Source organism: Somniosus microcephalus, chromosome 12 (assembly GCF_052327205.1).
Source record: "Somniosus microcephalus isolate GS21.2 chromosome 12, FLI_Smic_1.0, whole genome shotgun sequence".
In the NCBI taxonomy this organism is placed as follows: domain Eukaryota; kingdom Metazoa; phylum Chordata; class Chondrichthyes; order Squaliformes; family Somniosidae; genus Somniosus; species Somniosus microcephalus.
In genome coordinates this window covers 102,413,365-102,431,915 of record NC_140998.1, presented here as the reverse complement: position 1 = coordinate 102,431,915, position 18,551 = coordinate 102,413,365, and the positions used below count along the sequence as shown (strand labels likewise).

At 48.4% G+C, this 18,551-nt stretch overlaps 1 protein-coding gene across 2 annotated transcripts in view; it reads right to left on the bottom strand.

The window, feature by feature from the left end:
• The window catches only part of ttc6 (tetratricopeptide repeat domain 6), a 649,897-nt gene that overhangs the window by 480,456 nt on the left and 150,890 nt on the right, over positions 1-18,551 (bottom strand). The gene's annotated exons all lie outside the window — the stretch shown is intronic.

Genomic DNA, 18,551 nt, shown 5'->3' with positions numbered 1-18,551 from the left:
GGAAGTGTAGTCCAGGTAGCTGTGGGAGTCGGTGGGCTTGTAGTGGATGTCTGTCGTAAGCCGATCGCCAGAAATGGAGACGGAGAAGTCAAGGAAGGGAAGGGAAGAGTCAGAGATGGACTATGTGAAGGTGAGGGAAGGGTGGAAATTGAAAGTAAAGTGAATGAACTTATCTAGTTCAGGGCGAGAGCAGGAAACGGCACCAAATACAGTCATCGATGTACCGGAAAAAGAGGTGAGGAAGGGGACCTGAGGGAACAAAGAGTGTTCCACATATCCCATGAACAGGCAGGCATAGCTAGGGCCCATGCGGGTTCCCATAGCAACACCTTTAATTTGGAGGAAGTGAGTGGAGTCAAAGGAGAAGTTGTTCAATGTGAGAACAAGTTCAGCCAGGCAGAGGAGGGTGGTGGTGGATGGGGACTGGTTGGGCCTCTGTTCGGGCCTCTGTTCAAGGAAGAAACGTAGCGCCCGAAGGCCGTCCTGGTGGGGGATGGAGGTGTAGAGGGATTGGACGTCCATAGTGAAAAGTAGACGGTTGGGGCCAGGAAACTGGAAGCTGAAAAGTGACGGAGGGCGTCGGAAGAGTCGCGAATGTAGGTGGGGAGAGACTGGACAAGGGGAGAAAAAATAGAGTTGAGATAAGAAGAGATAAGTTCTGTGGGGCAAGAACAGGCTGAAACAACGGGTCTACCAGGGCAGTCCTGTTTGTGGATCTTGGGAAGGAGGTAGCAGTGGGCTGTGCGGGGTTGGGGGACTATAAGGTTGGTGGCCATGGAGGGAAGATCTCCAGAGGAGATGAGGTTAGTGACAGTCTTGGAAATGGTGGTTTGATGTTCGGTAGTGGGGTCATGGTCCAGGTGGAGGTAGGAGGTGGTGTCGGAAAGTTGGCGTTCAGCTTCCGCACGGTAGAGGTCAGTTCGCCAAACAACAACAGCACCACCCTTTTCAGCAGGTTTAATGATAATGTTAGGTTGGATCAGAGAGAACAGTGTGCTTCAAGTTTAGAGGGATGTAGGTTGGAGTGAGAAAGGGGAGCAGAGAAATGGAGATGGCCGATGTCACATCGGCAGTTAGCAATGAAAAGATCGAGAGAGGGTAAGAGGCCAGAGTGAGGGGTCCAAGTAGAATGAGAATTTAGAAAGCGGGAGAAAGGATCAGCCATGCGGGGGGAAGGCTCCTGGCCAGAGAAGTGGGCACAGAGACGAAGGCGATGGAAGAAGAGCTCAGTATCGTGCCGAGCTCGGAATTCATTCAGATGGGGGCGTAAGGGGATGAAGCTCAGGCCTTTGCTGAGGACTGATCGTTCGGGGTCAGAGAGGGGAAGGTCAGAGGGGATAATGAAAACACAGCAGGGGGTGAGATTTGAATTGTTTTGTTGACTAGGCAAAAAATAACTGAACCAGGTACTGAGTTGTAGAATATTGTCCTATCACCTCTGAACCCCACGTTGAAATCCAGTTCAGATTGATCAGTTAAACGTCCTTTCTCCTGGCCAGCTCTGCAAGAACAGCTGTGAAACACGGATGTCTAGTTTCAAACTAGTTTGCATGGACACAAAATCACAGCACAATATTGTCCTATTTGGATGGAAATTGGCATAAAATTGGCAACATTACCAGATGTGCCAGAGGAAATACTAATTTGGAAAATATCACCCTGGTGCCCTTCTGAAAGTGTTGGTAGAGAATTGGGAAAACTTTATGCTACATTCTTCTTCTCTTCTTAGGCAGTCCCTCGGAACCGAGGACGACTTGCTTCCACGCAAAAAATGAGTTCTCAGGTGACTGATGAGTCCAATGTGGGACCTACAGTCTCTGTCACAGGTACGGCAGATGGTGGTTGAAGGGGCGGGTGGGTTGGGTGCTTGGGTTGACGAGCTGTTTCCACTGTTTGCGCTTGGCTTCCGCTTGCTCCCGGCGAAGAGACTCGAGGTGTTCGGCGCCTTCCCGGATGCTTCTCCTCCACTTTGTGCGGTCTTGGGCCAGGGATTCCAGGTGTCGGTGGGGATGTTGCACTTTTTCAAGGAGGCTTTGAGGGTGCCCTTGAAGCACTTCCTCTGCCCACCTGGGGTTCTCTTCCCATGTCGGAGCTCTGAGTAGAGCGCTTGTTTTGGGAGTCTCGTATTGAGCATGCGGGCGATGTGGCCTGTCCATCGGAGCTGATCGAGTGTGGTCAAAGCTTCGATGCTGGGGCTGTTGGCCTGAGCGAGAAAACTGACGTTGGTGCACCTATCCTGCCAATGGATTTGCAGGATCTTGTGAAGGCAGCGTTGGTGGTATCTCTCCAGTGCTTTGAGGTGCCCGCTGTACATGCTCCATGTTTTTGCAGCATACAGGAGGGCGGGTATCACTACTGACTACTGCTCTGTAGACCATGAGCTTGCGGCTGGGTTTGAAGTCCTGGTCTTCAAATGCTCTCTTGCTACATATGGGATTACGGAGACATGGTTCCAGGGTGACCAAGGCTGGGAATTCAACATCCAGAGGTATTCAATAATCAGGAAGGACAGGCAAAAAGGAAAAGGTGGTGGGGTAGCATTGCTGGTTAAAGAGGAGATTAACACAATAGTAAGGAAGGATATTAGCTCTGATGATGTGGAATCTGTATGGGTAGAGCTGAGAAATACCAAGGGGCAGAAAACGGTAGTGGGAGTTGTATACAGACCCCCAAACAGTAATGCTGAGGTTGGGGATGACATTAAATGGGAAATTAGAGATACGTGCAATAAGGGCACAGCAGTTATCATGGGTGACTTTAATCTACATATAGATTGGTCTAACGAAAATTAGTAACAATACTGTGGAAGAGGAATTCCTAGAGTGTATACAGGATGGTTTCCTGGACCAATATGTCGAGGAACCAACTAGAGATCAGGCCATCCTAGACTGGGTATTATGTAATGAGAAAGGATTAATTAGCAATCTTGTTGTGTGAGGCCCCTTGGGGAGAAGCGATCATAATATGATCGAATTCTTCATTAAGATGGAGAGTGAAGTAGTTGATTCAGAGACTTGGGTACTGAATTTAAATAAAGGAAACTACGATGGTATGAGGCGCGAGTTGGCTAGGATGGATTGGGGAATGTTACTTAAAGGGTTGACGGTGAATAGGCAATGGCAAACATTTAAAGATTGCATGGATGAACTACAGAATTTGTTCATCCCTCTTTGGCATAAAAATAAAACAAAAAAGGTGACTCAACATTGGTTAACCAGGGAAATTAGGGATAGCATAAGATCCAAGAAGAGGACATATAAATTGGCCACAAAAAGCAGCAAACCTGAGGATTGGGAGCAGTTTAAGATTCAGCAAAGGAGGGAAAAGGGCTTAATTAAGAGGGGGAAAATAGAATATGAGAGTAAGCTTGCAGGGAACATAAAAACTGACTGTAAAAGCTTCTATAGATATGTGAAGAGAAAAAGATTGGTAGGTCCCTTGCAGTCAGAATCAGGGGAATTTATAATGGGGAACAAAGACATGGCAGACCAATTAAATACATACTTTGGTTCTGTCTTCACAAAAGAGGACACAAATAAACTCCCAGAGATGTCGGGGAACATATGGTCTGATGAGAGGGAGGAACTGAATGAAATCAGTATTTGTAGGGAAATGGTGTTAGGGAACTTGACGGGATTGAAGGCCGATAAATCCACAGGGCCTGATAATCTACATCCTAGGGTACTTAAGGAAGTGGCCCCAGAAATAATAGATGCATTGCTGGTCATCTTCCAAAATTCTCTCGACTCTGGAACAGTTCCCATGGATTGGAGGGTAGCTAATGTAACCCTACTATTTAAAAAAGGTGGTAGAGAAAAAATGGGGAATTACAGACCGGTAAGCCTGACATCGGTAGTGGGGAAAATGCTAGAGTCCATTATAAAAGATGTAATAGCAGAGCACTTGGAAAACAGTGACAGGATCGGACAAAGTCACCATGGATTTACAAAAGGTAAATCATGCTTGACTAATCTACTGGAATTTTTTGAGGATGTAACTGGTAGAATAGATAAGGGAGAACCAGTGGATGTGGTGTATTTGGACTTTCAGAAGGCTTTTGATAAGGTCCCGCATAAGTGCAAAGTTAAAGCACATGGGATTGGGGGTAAGGTGCTGACTTGGACAGAAAACTGGTTGGCAGGCAGGAAGCAAAGAGTTGGAATAAACGGGTCTTTTTCCGAGTGGAAGGCAGTGACTAGTGGGTTACTGCAGGGATCGGTGCTAGGACCCCAGTTATTCACAATATATATGAATGATCTAGACGAGGGAACTAGATGTAATATCTCCAAGTTTGCAGACGACACAAAGCTGGGTGGGCGTGTGTGCTGTGAGGAGGATGCCGAGAAACTCCAGTATAATTTGGACAGGTTGGGCGATTGGGCAGATGCATGGCAGATGCAGTATAATGTGGATAAATGCGAGGTTATCCACTTTGGTGGCAAAAACAGGAAGGCAGATTATTATCTGAACGGCAATAGATTGGGAAAAGGGGAAATGCAACGAGACCTGGGTGTCCTTGTGCACCAGTCGCTGAAGGTAAGCATGCAGGTGTACCAGGCAGTTAAGAAGGCAAATGGTATGCTGGCCTTCATAGCGAGAGGATTCGAGTACAGGAGCAAGGATGTCTTGCTGCAGTTGTACAGGGCCTTGATGACACCACACCTTGAGTATTGTGTGCAGTTTTGGTCGCCTTATCTGAGGATGGATGTTCTTGCCATGGAGGGAGTGCAGCGAAGATTCACCAGACTGATACCTGGGATGGCAGGAATGACGTAGGAAGAGAGATTGGGTCGATTAGGCTTATATTCGCTAGAGTTTAGAAGAATGAGAGGGGATCTCATTGAAACGTATAAAATTCTAATAGGACTAGACAGACTAGATGCAGGAAGGCTGTTCCCAATGGCAGGGGAGTCCAGAACCAGGGGGTCACAGTCTAAGGATAAGGGGTAAGCCATTTAGGACTGAGATGAGGAGGAATTTCTTCACCCAGAGAGTGGTGAACCTGTGGAATTCTCTACCACAGAAGACAGTTGAGGCCAATTCATTAAATATATTCAAGAAGGAGTTAGATATATTTCTTAAGGCTAAAGGGATCAAGGAATATGGGGAGAAAGCAGGGACAGGGTACTGAATTTGGATGATAAGCCATGATCGCATTGAATGACGGAGCAGGCTCGAGAAGCAGGAGCCTACTCCTGCTCCTATCTTCTATGTTTCTATGTTTCTATGGCCTGTGCTTTATACTGTGGCTTAAGTCAGTTGCAACGGTCCAGTATGGTATTCTGCCTTTAACTTTTACCTGACTCAGTTCTGCTCTTGTCTCTCTCCCCATCTGCCTCAACTCTTGTGCTTTTCACTCCACCTTGAGCCCTGCGCTTCTCTCCTGCATCCCTTCAAGCTCTGTGATTCTTGTATCCTGAAGTCCTGTGCTTCTCCCCCTCCCCAAGTTCTTTGCTTGTTCTCCTTCCTTGAGTCCTGGGTTTCTCACCTTGCCCCCTCCCCTGCTGGGCCTACCCTTTGTGTCCTATATATCTTGACCTGGCCAAAGTCTTATGCTGCTTTCCCACTGGAAGATTTGTGCTCCCCACCCTAAGTAACTCCGCGATTAAGTCCTGCCTCATGTCCAAAGCCTTGCTCCCTATCCCATTTTTGACTGGGCACTTCTTAACAAATTTCACTTTACCTATTGGCTATGTCACAGCTAGGAGTGGTTGATACTCATTTTGGGTGGCCAAGGTCCAAGTCCACATTCCTCCAGCACAGACAATGATAACCACAAAATTCATCTCTCACTCTACCACACTTAAAAAATGCACATGAAATTAAGTGAAGGGTTGGGCAAGAAAATTAATCAAGAAAGACAGCTAACTGAATTCCCTACGACCTTGAAATTACATATCAGAAAGAGAGAACTACTGAATGACAAAGAAAAATAAAGGCCTAGAAATTGGAGTAGGCCGGAAAACTGCCGGTGCCACCGCAGGCCGCAGTTAACGGCTGCCCGCAATAATAACGCAGGCAGCACCGGTATTTTGGGACTGCCTGCTAATTTAAATTAGTGCAGCACAAAACCTGGAGTGCAACACTCTTTTTCCGGCTTTAGTCTCAGCAGGAGGCCCAACATAGCGTGGCCGTAGTGTCCCTGAAGCAAGAGCAGCATTGTCTTAAAGCAAGGCTGTTATTTTAGAAAGCTGTTTCGATCCCTTAAAGGAAACTGCCTTCTAAAATGAAAAAAATTAAAATCATTGTAAAATAGGCAGTCTTTAGCCTTTAGATCTCAACTGCCTTCTGAAAAAAAAACTAAAAATAATTCCCCAAATGGCAGTCTTCAACTCTTAAAGCTGAACTGCCTCCCTCACATAAAAAAATGGTAAAAGTGCTTCAACACTAACACAAATGGTTCAGCAAGCCAGGGAAGGGGTACCCAGGGTCTCGCACGCAGCACTCCAGCTTTGTGCAGGGGGTCAACATGGCAAGAGAAGTCCTCTACCCAAGAAAGAACAATGTGGGACCAGATCACTGAGGCCATCACTGCCAGCAGTGTTGCCCCCACGACCTGGCTCCAGTGCCCAAAGAAGCTTCATGACCTCAGACCAGAGGTCAAGGTCAGTGAATGCGTCTTCAAAAGCTGTCTCCTACCAACTGCATGACTAGCCTCACACACTGCTCATTTCACGACCCCCCGCCATCACTCACCTATCTGTACCAAACACGAGGCACACCTCAGATTCCTAGCCTCACTTCACCCCGTTGGAGGAGACGGTGCTGGCCATTCTTAGCAGGGGCATGGCTGGCCCCTTGGCCAGCAGCGAGGCTGAAAGGATACAAGATGCTGGTATCCTCACACATTATCCTCCTTCTCACATCCCACAATATCTTCTGATTTACAAGCTGCACATGGTGTAAGCATCCAGCTCTTGCTTTCTCACCCTCCCCTCACCACCTTGTGCCTTCCTCATTTCACACACCCAAGAAATTCAGCCTGCCCAGCCAGTGGTTGACCAAGAAGAGGGAGAGGAGAGTGGAGGAAGGGGAGGAGGAGGAGAAGGAGAAAGAGAAGAAGAAAAAACAACAATGGCACTCGATTCCACACACCCAGCCACCAGCTCCTCGAGGTCACCCTGCAAGGCCATCTGCAGTGTCCCCCACTGAAAGTCAGCAGGTTTCCACCAGCCATGCTGCAGCCACTGGGTTAGCACTGCGTAACATCACTAGGATAGGCAAAGGCACATGCAAGACAGTCTCATGTAATGAATGATATGCCTATCAATTAGTCCAATAAAAGGCGACGAGTTAAGAACGTAACTGAAGGTTTTTATTGGCTAAATAACAGAGCCCACCCTCGTGGGTGATCCGATCCAACAGGGAGGAATACTAGCCAGTCAGCTACCTTTATACCTGGGCAGGTAATGGGCGGAGTCGGAGGTGGTCAGCCCAGGTATAACAGTGCGACAAGAGGCGACCTCGTGTAGTGATGTGACAGTGAGAACAGTGAGAACAATATACAGTGATAACTATAACAGTGGTTTACCACATTCACCCCTTGTTTAGATTAGAGTCCGGCGGGGTGAAGTGTATTACCAGCTCTGGTATGTCAGTCTGTCCGGAGGCTTCGTTAGCCTCTCCGATCGTCGCAGCGGCGGTGTTACATTATCCGGTGTTAAAGCTGGTGTCTGCGTAGTCGGCAAAGGCTCGTGGGGTTCCGGCATGCCGTCTACCTCGGCTGGACTCGGGGGGTTGGGAGGGGGGGGTGAGGGTGCGAGGTCTCGTAAGGAGACAGTGTCCTCCCGTCCGTCTGGGTAAGCCACATAGGCGTACTGGGGGTTGGCGTGCAGGAGGTTCACCTTCTCGACCAGGGGGTCCGTTTTATGGGCCCTCACGTGCTTTCGCAGCAAGACGGGTCCCGGAGAGGTCAGCCAGGTTGGTAGGGTGGTTCCCGTAGTCGACTTCCTGGGGAAGACAAACATTCGGGCATGGGGGGTGGTGTTAATGGCAGTGCAAAGTAGTGACCGGATGGAGTGCAGCGCAATCGGGAGGACCTCTTGCCAGCGGGAGGTTGGGAGGCCCTTAGACTTTAAGGCTAAGAGGGTGGCCTTCCATACCGTCGCGTTCTCTCTTTCCACCTGGCCGTTCCCTCGGGGGTTGTAGCTGGTGGTCCTGCTTGCTGCAATACCCCTCTCCAATAGGAACTGACGGAGTTCCTCGCTCATGAAGGAGGCGCCCCGGTCACTATGTATATAGTTCGGGAACCCGAACAAGGCGAAGAGTTTGTTCAGGCATTTAATGACCGTGTTACTGGTCATGTCTGGGCAGGGGAAGGCAAAGGGGAAACGGGAGTACTCATCAACGATGTTGAGGAAGTACACATTACGGTCGGATGACGGTAGGGGCCCCTTGAAGTCGATGCTCAGACGCTCGAAGGGGCGGGTGGCCTTGATCAGGCTTGCTCTGTCCGGCTTATAGAAGTGCGGTTTGCACTCAGCACAGATCTGGCAGTTCCTGGTCATGGTCCTGACCTCCTCGATGGAGTATGGCAGGTTGCGGGCCTTAATGAAATGGTAGAGTCTGGTGACTCCGGGGTGGCAGAGGTCATTGTGGAGGGTCTGAAGTCTATCACTTTGCGCGCTGGCGCATGTAATGCGTGAAAGAGCATCAGGGGGGTCGTTCAGTTTACCGGGCCGGTACAAGATCTCATAATCATAGGTGGAAAGCTCGATTCTCCACCTCAAGATTTTGTCGTTCTTGATCTTGCCCCTCAGCTTGTTATTAAACATGAAGGCAACCGAGCGTTGGTCGGTGAGGAGGGTAAATCGTTTGCCTGCCAAGTAGTGCCTCCAGCGCCGTACTGCCTCCACAATTGCCTGGGCTTCCTTCTCGACCGACGAGTGTCGGGTCTCGGGGCCCTGTAGGGTCCTTGAGAAGAAGGCTACCGGCCTACCCTCCTGGTTAAGGGTAGCGGCTAGGGCGAAGTCGGATGCATCGCTCTCCACTTGGAAGGGGATTGACTCATCCACTGCGTGCATTGTGGCCTTGGCTATGTCTCCCTTAATGAGGGAGAAGGCCGCGCACGCCTCTTCCGTGAGGGGGAAGGATGTGGTTTTCAGGAGGGGTCTGGCTTTGTCCGCATAATTGGGTACCCATTGGGCATAGTAGGCGAAAAGCCCCAGGGTTCTCCTAAGTGCTTTTGGACAGTGGGGGAGGGGTAGCTCCATGAGGGGGCGCATTCTTTCGGGGTCGGGGCCGATGACTCCGTTCTCTACTACACAGCCAAGGATGGCAAGGCGCGCTGTGTTAAACACGCATTTCTCCTTATTGTAGGTGAGGTTCAGCCGTTGGGCCGTACGGAGGAATTTCTCCAGATTCACGTCGTGGTCCTGCCGGTCGCGGCCGCAGATGGTGACGTTATCTAGGTAGGGGAATGTGGCCTGCAGTCCGTTCTGGTCAACCATCCGGTCCATCTCCCTTTGGAAGACCGAGACCCCGTTGGTGACACCGAAGGGGACCCTAAGGAAGTGGTATAGGCGCCCATTCGCCTCGAAGGCGGTGTACTGGCGGTCCTCGGGGTGGATAGGGAGTTGGTGGTAGGCCGACTTAAGGTCGATGGTCGAGAATACGCGGTATTGTGCAATCTGATTGACCATGTCAGATATGCGGGGAAGGGGGTATGCGTCCAGCTGGGTGTATCTGTTTATGGTCTGGCTGTAGTCGATGACCAGGCGATTTTTATCGCCGGTCTTAACGACCACGACCTGGGCACGCCAGGGGCTGTTGCTCCCCTCGATGATGCCCTCCTTCAGGAGACGCTGCACCTCAGAGCTAATGAAAGCTCTGTCCCCAGCGCTGTACCGCCTGCTCTTGGTAGCGACGGGTTTGCAGTCGGGGGTGAGGTTAGCGAACAGGGAAGGTGGCGGCACCTTGAGGGTGGATAGGCTGCAGGTGTTACGCGGTGGGCGGTTTAACCTTCGCTGGTTGTCGACTGTGAGTGGGGGGAGGGGTCCACCGTATGCTAGGGTTACACTTTGGAGGTGGGATTGGAAGTCCAGCCCTAGTAGGACGGCAGCGCAGAGCTGGGGGAGGACGAGGAGTTTAAAGTTTTTATACTCTGTACCCTTAACCGACAAGGTCACAGCACAGTAGCCGCTAATGTCCGTGGCGTGGGACCTCGATGCCATCGAGATTCGGTTGCGCGTTGGCAGGACAGGGAGGGAGTAGTGGCTCACCGTGTCTGGGTGGATGAAGCTCTCCGTGCTTCCGCTGTCGAACAGGCAGGTCGTGGCGTGGCCGTTTACTTTGATGTCCATCATCGACTTGGACAGGTGGTGTGGGCGGGCTTGATCCAGAGTGACGGAGGCTAGCGTGTAGGTAAGCGAGTCGTTGTCGTCTGCGGGCGAGGCGGTCGTCGGGTCCGGGGGCCCGGTGGCAGTCGGGCGTGGTGTGTAAAATGGCGTCTCCCACGAGGTAGGACAAAATGGCGGAGAAGATGGCTGCCCCCATAACTCACATGAGGCACTATTGGGGTCGGTTGCCTTGATCAAAGATGGCCGCCCCCATGACTCACGTGTGGGGATACTGGCCTCAGTTGCCGTGAAAGAAGATGGCCGCCCCCACAGTTCGCATGAGGCACTGCTGGCCTCTGAAGATCCGCTCCTGCAGGCCTTAGAGAAGTGGCCTTTCTTCCTGCAGGTTGTGCAGGTAGAGTTCCTGGCTGGGCAGCGCGACCTCGGGTGCTTCTCCTGGCCGCAAAAGAAGCAGCCGGCGGCCCGATCGCGGGTGCCCGATGTCGGAGCCGGTACCGGGGGTGGCGGGCCCGGTCGGGTCCGGGACGCCGACGCTGAGGTAGGTCCCGGGGGCGGCGCTGCGAAGGGTATTGCGGTAGGGGTCGGGCCCGAGTCCCAGGGTCGCGAGCAGTACCTGGAAAACGCCTCCTGGTCCTGATGGGCCACCTCCAGGGAGAGAGCGAGGGCTTCAGCTTTGTCCAGGTCGAGGTCTTTAGCTTCAAGCAGTCTTTGCCGTGAGTAGTCGGACCGTAGGCCTTTCACAAAGGCATCGCGGATATTATCTTCCGTATTTTCAACAGCCGTCACCGCTTTAAAGTCACAGTTCCTGCCGAGTGCTCTTAGCGCCCGTAAAAATTCAGCTACAGACTCTCCTGGCTGTTGCGGGCGGGATCTTAGGAGGTGCCTGGTGTACATGTAATTTACCGGGCTGCGGTACTGCTGTTTCAGTAGGTTGATAGCGGCCTCGTACGTAGTCGTGTCCTGTATGAGTGCGTATACTCTCGGGCTCGCTTGGGCGTTCAGAAGTCTTAGTTTGGATCTCTGCGGGGCGCCGGATTCTTCCAGGTAGGATTCGAAGCAGTCCAGCCAGTGTTTGAAGTTGAGGGCTGCGTTTGGTGCCTGTGGGTTTAGATCCAGGTATGGTGGTTTCAAGGCTTGCAGCCAAGCCGGCTGGTGTGGCCCGTTGTCTGGAGGCTGCTGTTGCTGTGCTGCTGGGTGAGCTCCTTGCTGTTGCTGTTCATTATCAGACATCTTTAAAATTTAGTCAATAAAATTGATATGCCTATCAATTAGTCCAATAAAAGGCGACGAGTTAAGAACGTAACTGAAGGTTTTTATTGGCTAAATAACAGAGCCCACCCTCGTGGGTGATCCGATCCAACAGGGAGGAATACTAGCCAGTCAGCTACCTTTATACCTGGGCAGGTAATGGGCGGAGTCGGAGGTGGTCAGCCCAGGTATAACAGTGCGACAAGAGGCGACCTCGTGTAGTGATGTGACAGTGAGAACAGTGAGAACAATATACAGTGATAACTATAACAGTGGTTTACCACAATGAACAAGGCGATTAGTTGATTTTTTGATGTCACATTGGATGGATAGATGTATAAAGTTGGATTGGAAAGTTTGCTTTGTGGCGGCTTTTATTTCAGCATTGTGGCCAAGAGGACGCCATGATGGTCAGTAACAGGGGGAAGGTAAGGTGTGGGAGAAAAGCTGAAAGGGGAATTGGGGTTGTGTTCACTGGTACCGCAGGCGGATGATTCCATCCCGGATATCCCAGCCAGATAGGGGCTGAATGGGTTGCATCCTTCCTTCCGCTTCCTCCTCCTCTTCTGCATCTTGCTCTTCCCTCTGCGAGCGGATGCTGGAAATCTGAAATAAAAGCAGAAAATGCTGGAAATACTCAGCAGGTCAGGCAGTATCTCGAACTGAGGCGTTAACTCTGTTTCTCTCTCCACAGATGCTGCGTGACCAGCTGAGTATTTCCAGCATTTTCTGTCTTCTCAGAGGCCTTCCTTTACCATCCAAAGCTTTGCAGGCATCTAGCAGTACTCCCTGCACACTTTAAAAACTTTTAACACCTATTGCACCAAGTCACTACTTCAATAAAATATTTTTTTTAAGTCCATAAGCTTAAATCCAAATTTACCTGAAAAATGTGGGTGTCCCTTTAAGAAGCGCTGACAGCGCCTCTACAGGGCTGCTTCATGCACACTTTTCTGAGCATGCTCAAGACCCAAGAATTTCCAAGAGCAAAAATGTCCAAGTTTGCTGAAGTGGCGTCAAATCAGGTGTTGCATGCCGATTCATGTCACGATCTGCTCATTTGCATTTCAGGGGCCAGTGCTGTCAACACTATGGCCCTTACCAAAATGGCAGCCACCATGTCCCGCACTGAAGGCAGACAGGAACAAAACAGCCGCCATTTTTTTACAGCAAACCAGCATTAACGGCCAGCGCACAGGCATGGAATTTCTAGGCCAAAGACTTTAACTTAGTTAGCACACTATATCAAGTCTCTGACAAATTACTTTGAGGCGCAGTGATGGCTATATAAACCAAAGTGATAGCCATTTTTCGGACAGCAAGATCACAGACAGCACTGAAATGAATCACCAGTTGATCTGTTTTTGGTGGTCTTGGTCAAAGGAGGAATGTTGGCCAGGGCAACAGAGAACCTTGCTCTTAATCAAATATTAACACCCGAACAAGCAGACTGGTTTAACATCTTATGCAGATGAAGACAGGACTCCTCAGTACTACCCTGGTGTGTTAGGCTAGATTATGTGCTCAAGTGCAGGTATAGGGTTTGAACCTGCAATCTCTAACTCAGAAGCAAAAGTGCGACCAACAGAGTCAAGCTGACATATGTGTCCTTCAAGCACAGATGATTGGCTGTATGGTGGTCCAATATGTCAGAACACCAATGTACTGTGCTATTCGTGAATACCAAACTACAAAACCCACAAGTTCCTATGGAAAGCACCAAGTGGAAGTACTTCCCTATAGGGACACAGGCAAAGTTACTCCAAATGCTGTTAAGATGCATTGTAAGACACCATTATACAATTATGGATGGTATTGTACTGATAGCTACAAGGGGCACAAAAATGTACTTACTTGTTGCTTAATTGCTGCTGGTTGCTCTTAAAGCTGTTGTGTTATGAAGAGGGATTGAAATAGTTAGAACAGGGGCACAAATCAGAAGTGATCTATACAATAAAGCAGCTTTGGAGGTTCTGCAAAGAAACATGGTTCTTTACAGAGCTGAGGACCATCCTTCAGTTAAGAGGATGCACCTTTGGTGGAGGTGGCTAAAAGAATAAATGCTTTCTCACAATTGCCCCAAATCTGGGAGCCGGTGAGAAAGAAATTTGCTGGAAGATTTCCAAGACAAGTGTTTCATATGTTGCTTAATTGTACAATGCTGCTTTACAAGGCATCTTAACAGCACCTGGAGTGACTCATTATCTAATTTTGCCCATGTCTCTTTTGTGCTTCCATTTGGTGCTCGCCATTGACAGCATAGCTGAGATAGGTATTTGTGGAATCCTCAGTTTGGTATTCATTAATAGCACAACACATTGGGGCACTTGCATTTTGGACAACCATACAGTACCTTAACAGCATTTCACTGTCAGATTGATGAAGCATCGCAGAGAGAGAATACACAACACTCTGCTAACTACATATTTTCCAAAAGCAAAGGCACATCCATGTTTCACCCAGGGCACTCTAATGCTGCCCATTCAAAGTGGTAAACAAACATCAAGCATGCTGCATATTCATATACTCACAGAAGGTGGCTGCTAGCTAAGCACTTTGACAAACATATTCTCTCATACTCTTCAGTGCAGTACTGAGAGAATGCTGTATTGTCAGAGCACGTCTTTCGGATGAGACGTTAAACCGAGGCCCCGTCTGCCCTCTCAGGTGGACGTAAACAATCCCAGAGCACTATTAGAAGAAAAGCAGGGGAGTTCTCCCTGGTGTCCTGGCCAATATTTATCCCTCAACCAAATCACTAAAACAGATTATCTGGTCATTATCTGATTGCTGTTTGTGCAACCTTGCTGTGGTGTGTACACTACAACAGTGACTACACTTATAAAAAGTACTTAATTGGCTGTAAAGCACTTTGGGATGTCTTGAGGTCATGAAAGATGCTATATAAATGCAAGTTCTTTCTTTTCCTTTCTTAGTCCAATATATATGCCTTATCTATCTGCTTGAAGGAGAAGGTTGCATTTAACAGGCAGCAGTGTGTACTGACCAGAAAGTGGTCACCTCATCTAATACACCTAACTCCTTACAAGGAGAAGTCCCTGGGTCCTCTGGCCTGGAGGTAAAAGAAGACGTTGGGGATGGTGAGGTAAAAAGCATTCCTTAAGCTAATGGCTAGTAATATCCTTCATTTTTCATTTGTTTTCAACTCACTTACTCACTCACTCGCACGCAGGCATACACTGTAGCACTGAAGCACAACACACTAGATCTTAGGCTCTGTTTCAAGAGGTTCCTTAGTGCCAGAATTCTAAAATATATTCTTATTCTGCCCACACGGTGCCCAAGAGTTTAATGACCACCCTCAGCATGAGTACCTCACAGCATCTAATGTCACCCACTCCTACAGTAGAAAGCACCAGTTCAGTGATATTGCTCTGATGGAGTCCATAACTCTCATACGTGCAGTGCTGCATGACTGCCTGACCAAGTTACAGATCACTAAAAAAAAAGTCTGGAAATAAAAAGCTGGTACCAGTAAAATTGGCCATGAAGCTGCTAGATTATTGTAAAAATCCAACTGATTCACTAATGTCTTTTAAGGAAAGTAACCAGCTATATTTACCCAGTGTGGCCTATATAGTCCCAAAGTGGTTGATTCTTAACTGTCCTCTGAAGTGGCAGGCATCTGAAGTGGTGAGCATTCTTCTTGAACTGCAAGTGCGGTTTGCTACAACTAAAGTGATTCAAGAAGAATGCCCATCACTACCTTATCAGGGTAACTAGGGAAGGGCAATAAATGTCGACCAGTAATGCTGCATCCCGAGAATAAAGAATAATAATTTTTTTAATTCAAGGCAGCGAACCTTGCCTGACAGAGGTTGCTAAGTTTGGCTACAGGAGCCAGCAAAGTTCTGTCACAGCTTCCTCGCAAACTGAAATTCCACCTGATTAGTTGCAGTGTCTTAATGCCAATGGGAAATAAGATGTGCTTGCCAATGACCCAAAGACTGTTTACACCAGAATTTCATGGGCCAACAAGTTGTATATTCATTGAAACAGTCAATGGTGTAAACTCTGTGTAAAATGGGAATAATGCGCTGGGTGCTTGGAAATCAGAGTGGAAATTAAAAAGCCAGTTCTGGATGAAGATTGCAGCAACAGCCTGGAGGTGCAGTATGTAAAGAGGAAAGCGAGTTGACTATCAGCTAGCTTGACTGGATGTCTCAAGTGTTTTTGTGCCATTTTACAAGGATTGTCTAACACAGGAGAAACTGGCAGAGGAAGGCAAAGAAGGCAGCAGGGCATGACACAGAAGCAAAGGAAATGACATAGTTTCACAGAGGCCAACCTGCAAAATCTGTTGGAGGGAGCTGGCACTGAATGCCAACTCTCTCAACTTCAGAACTGCAGAGCCATGCCATAAAAAGTGCAATGACTTGACCTGACAAATCAGCCACTCGTCCTTTTCTTCCTTAGGCACCACCACCACTCATCGCCCTCTAAAAGTAAGACTATACAATTAACCCTTCACAATACACCTTGTCTAAGAGGGGCACTAACTTGGGATCTTACAGAATGGCTACCCATCTCCCCCAACAGCAATTACTTTCATACACGACTCGAAAACCCTTTTCTTCCACTTTAACAGGGTGATACCACCTCACCTCTTACTTCAGCTCTCCTATACCAGTTAGCATAAACTCAACTGCTTATTCATTCAATATTGTTGCAGGAGAAAATTGCACACAATGATCGAAAGAGGCAGGCCAACCGGCAAGGCATCCACAACCTAAATTACCTTACGTCCTATGAGGAGCAGGCCACTGAGCTCATGGGGGAGGGGAGATGGTGCGGTTGGGGGCATAGTGCCAAGTTAGTGAGTGAACACATACATAGTTGCCAGAACCTCCCTGAAAAGAACTGCAAGCTTCTGCCCCTTTCCTGTCTTTTTATTCCCAAGGGGGTAATGCTCACCCATTTTTAGATTATACCTCCCTTTACTGCAACTCCACCGCAATAGTGGGGGGTACAGGAGAAGGAAGACGATGATGATGATGATGATGAGGATGAAAAAATGAGGAGAGTAGGATGAGGAGAATTAGAAGAATGAGGAGGATAAGGATGAGGAGGAGAAGGAACAGAAACAGAGGCCATGATTTCCCCTACCTGGCCGGGTCCGTGGCAGGCAAGGTCGGTGGCGGGTCAATTTTCTCCATAATGATTTTCCCCTGATTGGGCTTGTTAAATCCGCCCAGTGCGTTTGCCGACCAATTGAAGAAAGTGGGTCTGATGATGTAATTTGATGATGCTTCATCAGCCGGTTTCCTTAAAGGGACCATGCGCAAATTAATTTTGACATTTGTGCTATCAGGGTTCTACAGCATTGAGGTGCTGCAAACACTGACAAGCACTGCACAGAGGTGCATGGCTGCACCCAGGCTCTCCCATGACTCCCTCCAGTCACAGCATGCAGGGAGGTTCTCTTCCCTTCCAATGGGCGGAAGACACCTCCCCAGGAGATCAACACAGCCTGGTTGCACATTGCACAGGAGGACATAAGCAGGGATGTCATCAGGGTGGAATTAGACAATGTTAATGAGGAAGTGGTACCGAGTAATTCACAGAGCACAAGGGAAACAGAGGAGTAGGGAGTGGGTAAGGTTGTGCCATCTTCCCAGCAGAGGCTGAGAAGAAGGCTGCCCATGGCTTTGGAGTCATAGGACCCAGATCGCAAGGGTATACACCTGAAAAGAAGGATGTTCAAGGAACATCACAGCTACATGGAGGCGCTGAGGTCGGTCTCCAAGGTTGGGCGGCAACTGATAGATTTGACTCTTGAGTCAAAAGTTCTTATTTGCAGCAACATCTAAGATGCTTTTTCTTCACTGCAGACACAAATGTTTGTGTAGGTGGATGTCCAAAAAAAAACAAAAAGTCATTCTCAGTTGCAGAAATCGCTACTGATACTCTCCATACTCTTCAGACTCACAAACTCCTCATTTCCGCTTGTCTCAGTTGATCCTGATAAAAGCTACGCCTTATAATTCTCATTCTAATTTACCACTACTGCATGGTGAGTATAAACTCATGAAACTTGAGGCTGCAGTGCATCTGGCTCTCAATATAATACATAAATAAGTTTATTACGGACTCAGCAGGAAGATCAGGGATAAGGTCAAAAAGCGCACATGAATTTGGGCGACAGCGATAGTGGGGTGGGAAACTGGCAGAAACGGCTTCAGCCCCATTTTACTACCAAAAATATTACTTGCCACAATTATACAGTGAAAATTTTGGGGCATTAGTCGCCACGTGCAGAAGTCTTTGGACATACCCAGGTATGATTGCATTGGCCCATATACAAAGGACGGTGTAAAGCCGAAGAATTAACCACACATATACCTTCTCTGATCCTCAAACCACAGCAAAAATATGTTGCAAATCAGCAGTAAAATCACTGGGTCAACGTACATCGCTTCACAACTACTTGCAAACTCCCCTTTAAGAGGCCCCAATATGGCTGAACAGCTGTTCATGCAGCACTTGTTCTGTATAGCTACTGAGTATCTGCAACACTGTTGAAATGTTGCAAATCAATTATAGAGCCATCAGGAGCCTAGCACACAAGTCACAGGGCATCAGCATCATAAGCACTTCTCCAATTGATCAGGGTCTATAATACAGGTCGACTGCACCTGATGCCAATCAGAGTTACAAGTACATTGTGCACAGCAATATATTGTTAGCCCTTATAAATGTGTGACTGTACATGTGGAAACTAGAAAAATATCAAATGTAGCTTCTATTATCATACTCTATCAAAACCCCACAAAATGTGTTAAATCTCCCCTTAACCTTCTCTGCTCTAAAGAGAACAATCCCAGCCTCTCTAGTCTCTCCATATAACTGAAGACCCTCATCCCCAGTACCATTCTAGTAAATCTCCTCTGCACTCTATCGAAGGCCTTGACATCCTTTCTAAATGTGGTGCCCAGAATTGGACACAATACTCCAGCTGAGGCCTAACCAGTGATTTAATAAAGC